Here is a 7,312-nt window from a genome sequence, read left to right as displayed (position 1 = left end):
CCTGAGAGATCCACGCAGCCCTACAGTGGCAAGTCACATTCGCACAGTCAAAATTCAATGGCAGAGACAAAACGTTAAGGTCAGTGAGAGGGAAGAGAATAACCGGCCCAGGAGCAACGGTGTGAAGAACACGGAGAAGACGGGTCCTAGACGCCGGGGTCCCCGGAGCAGCGATTTCATCAGAGGCCCGCAAACGTCCACGATCTCCACACCACGTTTATGGCCGACTGCGTGCGTGGGTCCTTTGGAATCGACCAGGCTACCGTCCGGGCCACTTTGGGACATCGTGTCCAGCTGCCCCGAGCGGTGGAGCTGTCGTTCAAGTGTAAGATGGGGCCCGTCCGGGGAGAGAATGGGGACGGGGAAAGGGAGGCCGCGGGAAGTCACAGAGTCTGAGGTGTTCGGGGGAGACTGACTCTTCTGAAGTGGAGGTGGTAGAAGGAGAGCAGCAGGATTTTTGGATTTTTGTTCCCTCTGTTAGGTATCTGGGTCCGGAGGAGAGTGGGGCGGGGGGGGGGCGGGTGGTGGTGGTGGTGGTGGGTGTGAGGCTGAGGCGGGGCTGGTGTTTCCTTTCCGAGTCAGGTGGAAGAGCTCCTCCAGTGGAGGTTTTTAGACAAGGGGTCTGGTCTGGCAGGATGGGAGGTTGCGGGTTGAGCCACAGGGGAATCTGTCGTAGCTCAGACTCGGGCCTTTGAAGAAATAGACAGAGAGAGGAGTTTTGCTCTGTCTGTCACCGCAGCCGGCACCTCAGGAGCAACAACAGGAGGCTTCCCGAATGAGTGAAGGGGCAGGAGCCAGCGTGCCCCGTGCCTCTCTCAGCCCTGCGCCGGCAGGGAAGGAAGCAGGCAGGCAGGCCTCAGGGCTACTCCCGTCCTACTGCCCGGTGGTCCCTGTCCCGGCCCCGCCCCCACTCTCCCCCTGACCCTCACCGCTCCCCAGCCCTCTTCTCAGCCAGAGAGGCGATGGGGGGGGCGGTGCGGTCCCAGAACAAGTTTCCTCTCATCCGCCATCATCTTGCCACCCTGACGACTTGGCCTGAGATCCGGCCTAGGCTGTACCCTGAGATCCGGCCTAGGCTGTACCCGTGTGTGGTTTTCCTGTGGACAAGGGGGCCGGTTCACCATTTCGGAAGAAACCCCTAGCCTTCCACTGCCGAGTCGCCAGCCTGGGAGGGGGGAGGGGGGAGGGGGGAGGGGAGGTCAGGCCCATTCATTCCGATGGGCCTGGCGTCAGGGCTTCATTCAAGTGCAGGAAGCTCTCTCCCATGGCCTCGGGCTTTTTTCCATTGAACGGCTTTCTTCAATTCCCCCACCCTTAGGCCGCAGTCCACCAAGGGCCGGGAGGCAGGGAGGGAAGATGTTGGGGCAGGGTGGCTGTCTGAGAAACTCGCCTCATCTGGGGCAGAAAGAGTGCCCCCCTCCTTTCTCTAACCCTACTAGACTGCTTGAGGATCACGGACGGTTTGGCTCATCGATGAGCCCTGCGTTATGGGCCCGGCAAGCAAACTCCTAACGGGCAACCCGCCGCTCTAGGCGTGTGTGGGTTTTTTGATCTTTCACCTTCAAGTTCGCACGACATCGGTCCGTGTCCCCCGCCCCGGCTTCCCATGGGAAATCCTCCGTCTCTTTCCACAGACTCACTGGCGACTTCACACAGTGCCTGCCTCCTCCTCCTTAGGAAGGAAGGAAGGAAGGAAGGAAGGAAGGAAGGAAGGAAGGAAGGAAGGGAGGGGCTGACCCCGTGGCCGAGCGGTTGAGTTTGCACGCTCCGCTTCAGCGGCCCGGGGCTTGGAAGGTTCGGATCCTGGGCTCGGACACGGCACCGCTCATCAAACCACGCTGAGGTGGCGTCCCACACGGCAGAACCAGAGGGACCCTCAAAGAGAATATAGAACTAGGTACTGGGGTGCTCTGGGGAGAAGAAGAAGAAGGAGGAGGAATAAAAAGAAAAGAAAAGATTGGCAATGAGCTCGGGTGCCAGTCTTTAAAAAAAAAAAAAAAAAAGAGGAAGAAAGATGGACAAACAGGAACGAATCCCACTGACGGCACCTCCAAATGGTGGGGGGCAGGGGGGTGGGGGGGGTGGGGAGTGGCATCATCGGGCCAAGGGTGACTCTAAGCGTGATCCCGCGGTTGTGTTATTTGACATTTTATCGAATCGATTTATTATTTTATTTTTGAGGAAGATGAGCCCTGAGCGAACATCTGCCACCAATCCTCCTCTGTCGGCCGAGGAAGACTGGCCCTGAGCTGACATCCGTGCCCATCCCCCTCTACTTTCCAGGTGGGACGCCTGCCACAGCGTGGCTCGCCAAGCGGTGCCGGGTCCTGCGCCCGGGATCCGGACCGGCGAACCCGGGGCCGGCGGAGCAGAACGTGCGAACTTCACCGCCGCGCCACCGGGCCGGCCCCCGGAGTTGTTTTGAAAATCCAGTAAGGGGCTGGCCCCGTGGCCGAGTGGTTAAGTTCGCGCGCTCCGCTGCAGGCAGCCCAGTGTTTCATCGGTTCGTTCGGATCCCGGGCGCGGACACGGCACTGCTCATCAAACCACGCTGAGGCGGCGTCCCACATACCACCGCTAGAAGGACCCACCGCGAAGAACACACAACTACGTACCGGGGGGCTTTGGGGAGAAAAAGGAAAGACAAAAAATAAAATCTTCCAAACTCCAATAAAACTTTGAGTGAAGACGACGAGGAGGATGCGAAACGTATCTCACGCCTCCGAGCCGAGCCGTCCGTTTAGGTTTAGGAAGGGGGACGAGGACCCTTTGTAAGCGACATCCCTTTTTAAGCACCATTCTAAACCACAGAACAGAACTCCCTCTCCTCGACCCGGAGCGAGGAGGTTCCTGGGTGTGTCAGAGAGGGTCACGTCCTCTGCAGCACGAACGAACCGCCAGGGTTCGGCCACGGGAAAGAATTTCTTCCTCTCCAGGGGGACTAAAAGTCACCGACGGCAGCGGGCGTAGGTGCTATCCTTCCCGTCCAGGAAAGGCAGGGAGAACTTCAGCCGTGAAGAGAAGGAGGTCTTCCTCACTCCCCGTTTTGGGAGGGCCCCTTTGGCAGGGGAGTTTTGTCTCCTGATTTCAAGTCAGGAAGAAAAGGGAGAGAGAGAGAGAGAGAGAGAGAGAGAGAGAGAGAGAGAGAGAGAGAGAGAGAGTGTGTCCTTCTCGTGCCAGGTCGGTCTGAGGGGGACCTCCTCTGGTTTCCTCCCTTCCCAGGGAACGCCGTTCGCTCCTTCTTCTAGAAAAAGCTCCCAAAGCACCACCGCCCAGGATGGTCGACCTACGCCCATCGTCCCTCCTTTCCCAATCATTTCTACCGCGACAGAGGGACAGAGGCCCCTGCCCCATCCCCATCCCCACCCCCACCCCCATCGCCTGCCTCCTTGATGGCCAAAGGAGCTGCCTCTGAGAATGGAACGGGGCTTGGAAACCTTCTAGAGGGGTGACTCTCACCTGCCTGCCTGCTGGGAAAAGCACCACGCTGTCCATCGGACTGCTCTTTTGGGCAAACGTAGGCGTGCCACATAGCGATCGACAGCTATGGCGGGGGGGGGGGGCGGGGTGGCGTGGTGGTGCCCAGGATCCACGACACGTGACGGCTGCGGAGCACGACAGCCCTAAGACCTTGAGGGAGACGGGGTGGCGCGTGAATCCTTTCGGAACGAGAACGACAGGAAACGTTGACGGGGACGTGTTCTCCTCTCGAGAACACACCAACGCCTCGCACGGTGTCTGACCCGGGGTGCCTCTGACTTTTGTCATCAGAGACGATCCTCTCGACCGCCCCTCACGCTTTGGGGAAAAGGGGAGAGGGACTCGGTAGCACGGGAAAAGCCATCCATCCGCCCTTCCTTTCCGTCTTCACGGCTCCTTCTCGTGGAAAACGAGGAAGCCGTCCGGAGGAACGGAACACTGACCCGGGCCAAAGCGTGGCCCAGCCTTAGCCTCCAAAACCTTCTGCTAAGTGAGAGGTGCCAGACATCCAAGGCGACCTACGTTGCGATTCCACACAGAGGAGAGAGCTAGAACGGTCCAACCCTAGAGGGCGACAGCAGATGGCGGCGGCGGCGGCGGCGGCAGTGGTGGTGGTGATCGTGGTGGGGCAGATCCGGGAGTGGGGCCGTTTTTTCTTTCGGGGGGAGGGGATGGAAACGGAAACCTTCTGGAAATAGATAGCCATGACGGATGCGCCACCTTGGGGAGAGAGACTCCCGAAGGCCACTGGCTTGTGTCCCGTGGAAAGGATGGATTCGGTGGGATGGGAATTCTACCTCCGTGTAGAGCGTGTGGTAAACCACGAGGTAGGTGGGTGGGTGGGTGGGTGGGTGGGTGGCCTCCCTGCCTCGCCTCCACCTAGACGTCCACACACAGAGACCGACGAGGGAGGGAGGGAGGGAGGGAGGGAGGGAGAGAGACAAGACGGACAGAGGCCGAGGCCGAGGCCGAGGCAGTGAGCGAGTAAGTGATCGACCCTGGCCATAGGGATTCCTCAGAGGGCGTCTCTTGGCTCCCCAAACGAAGAATGTGTGTGGAGATCGAGAAAGATCACCGACCTAGGAGAACCAGCAAGACTTCTTCACCCGCCAGAGAGCCGCTGGGCCCCTGCCGTCCCTGCCACCGCCACCCCTACCCCTCGCCTTTGGCAGCGACGCCAACGAAAGGCAGGCAGACGAGTGGGAGAGTCGTGTGGTGGTGTCCCCCAAGGAAGGTGGGTCCATGCCGACGAGCGGTCGTCGGCGTGTGGAAAAGCCAGAGGCGGGCTGACTAGAAGGAGGGCGTCCTGGAGGAAGGGACCAGGGTGTGAGGGAGAGAGGCCTGTTCCTCTTCCCCTGTCGGCCCCAAGTCAGGGGCCCAAAGGAGGAAAGCTGTCCGTTCCTTTCCGACTCGGACGGTTCGGGCGGAACCGACCGATCCCCGCGGCAGCGCAGTCGGGGCTTTCTGGACCAGAACCCCTCTCTCTGTCGCCTTTCGACCACACGCACGCTTTAGAGGCCAAGGGAAAATGGATCGGGTCTCTCTGTCTCTCTCCCTAGAAAACAAGGGGCCAGGGGCCGAGCCCGTGGACGAGCGGTCAAGTATGCACCCCCCACCCCGGCCCCCGGCTTCGACGGCCCAGGTTTTCACCGGTTCGGATCCTGGGCGCAGCCCCAGACCCAGCATCGCCCTTCAAGCCACGCCGAGGCGGAGTCCCACATAGCAGAAACGCGAAACGGGATGGGACGGGGCGGGGCGGGGCGGGGCGGGGCGGGGCGGGGGTGGGGGGGGCGGCTTTGGGGATCAGGAAGAAAGAAAAAATAAAAGAAACACAAGGACGGTCATCGCGATAGTTCTTTCCACTTCCATCCATATGTTAACAGGACCCAAGTTCCCCGACCTCCATTTGGATGTATGTTAAGTAAATGGAGAAGCTATTCAAAGGACTCCTCTAAAGAAGTCCACGTTCTTCTTTCTAAATGATAATGAAAATCATTGTCACCACCGCTCTTCTGACCCTCCATGTCCAGACGGCCTCCCGCCCCTCCCCCATCCCCAACTCCCGCCCCGCCCCGCGCCGACCCCCGACCCCGGCATTCTCCACGCCCACCTTTCCCTCTCCACTCCTACCCCCCCCCGTCCCCCGCCGCCCGGGACACCGCCACCGCCCGGGACACCGCCCCCCGCCCCCCCCCCAATCCAGGCCGGGCCACCTGGTCGACCTCCTCGAACACTATATAAGAGGATGCCGGGCAGCAGGTGGCGCCCGACAAGCGGCCTCCTCACCGGCCGGACGGATCAGCCTCGCGGGGGCGGGCGATGGGGAGGCGTTCGTCCAGGTCAGGTCAGGTCGGGGGAGGGAGGATGCCGCGCCGGCCGGCCTGGTGCGTGGCCTGGTCCCGATCCACCCCGCGTCTCGTTTCTCGGGCCGGGACGAGTACAGGCGGGGAGGCCGACTCGGTCACGGAAAGCGGCCTTGGGGAGGTTTTGGCGAACGTCCCTGTCCCAGGGCCGTCTGCCGACTAGGGGACGGAGTCGTCCTCCATGCTCCTTCTCGCCCCCAGTCGCCACGCGGTCGACTTGGCCATTTCCCCGGAGGCATCCTGCCTGCCGGGGCTCCCTCCCTCGGGCCGGTGCGAGCGGTCCTCGGGCGGCCCGGGAATTTGGGCCGCAGCGAACGAACGAACGAAGCCCGTCCCTCCTGCGTCGGCACCGATGAGACACAGCCCTGGTGGATGGAGCCGCTTTCCTCGGGTCTCCTTTTGCTTTCGGCCGCTGCTGCCACCAAACCTCCCTAAACGATAGGAATGAAAACGGGAACCGTTGGCATAATAAAAGCGTTTTGGTTGGCGTGTTTCTTGGCTTTTGGGGACTCGAGAGGTATGATGGATGATCTCCGATTGACGTTTGGAAGGTCTATTTCATCCCAGTCGCACGAACCCCGAAAACGTGGCGGCTGGACGAGGGAGGGAGGGAGGGAGGGAGGGAGGGAGGGAGGGAGGGAGGCCAACCACGGGATTTCCGCACGACCAGCTGATGGACACGAGCGCCCCGTGAGCCGGGCGGAGGGCAGCCGCCCGGGTCTCGCAGCTACGTGCCCGCGGAACCCTCGGGACTGCGAGAAGCCGGAGCGACCCGCAGCCATGTGGCGCTCGGCGCGGACATCTGGTCGACCCGCGCGCCACGGGACCCGGGGCCCGAGTCCGGGCCGGGCCGCCGGTCGACCCGGCAGGGCGGCTGCCACGGGGGCCTCGCGGCTGCTCGTCCGCAGCCTCCAGGGAGCCCTCGGGGCTCCGAGAAGGCCGAGCGCCCCGTGGCCCCACGGCCCCGTGGCGCTCGGTGCGGACATCTGGTCGACCCGCTCCCCCCCCCCCGAGACCCGGGAGCCGGGTCGCCGGTCGACCCGGCAGGGCGGCGGCCCCGGCGGCCTCGCCGCTGCTCGTCCGCCGGGTCGCCGGAGCCCTCGAGCCTCCGAGAAGGCCGAGCGCCCTGCGGTCCCGCGGCGCTCGGCGCGGACATCTGGTCGACCCGCGCGCCGCCGGACCCCGTGGCTACGAGTCCGCGGGGCCCTCGGAGCCGACAGAGGGCCGGGAGCGCACCCAGAGCACCCAGAGCACCCAGAGACCCGGGACCCGGCCCCGAGCGCCGCGGACATCTGGTCGACCCGCGCGCCCCAGTCCGGGGACCAAGTCCGGGCCGGACAGCTGGTCGACCCAGCAGGGCGGCGGCCACCGGGGAGCCGCACCCGCGAGTCCGCGGGGTCTCTGGAGCCGACGGAGGCCGGGGAGCCCACCCAGGCCGCCGAGAGCCCCGCGTCCCCGCGGCGCTCGGC

The sequence above is a fragment of the Equus asinus genome, chromosome 28, assembly GCF_041296235.1.
Source record: "Equus asinus isolate D_3611 breed Donkey chromosome 28, EquAss-T2T_v2, whole genome shotgun sequence".
NCBI lineage: Eukaryota > Metazoa > Chordata > Mammalia > Perissodactyla > Equidae > Equus > Equus asinus.
This window is presented reverse-complemented; position numbering follows the sequence as displayed.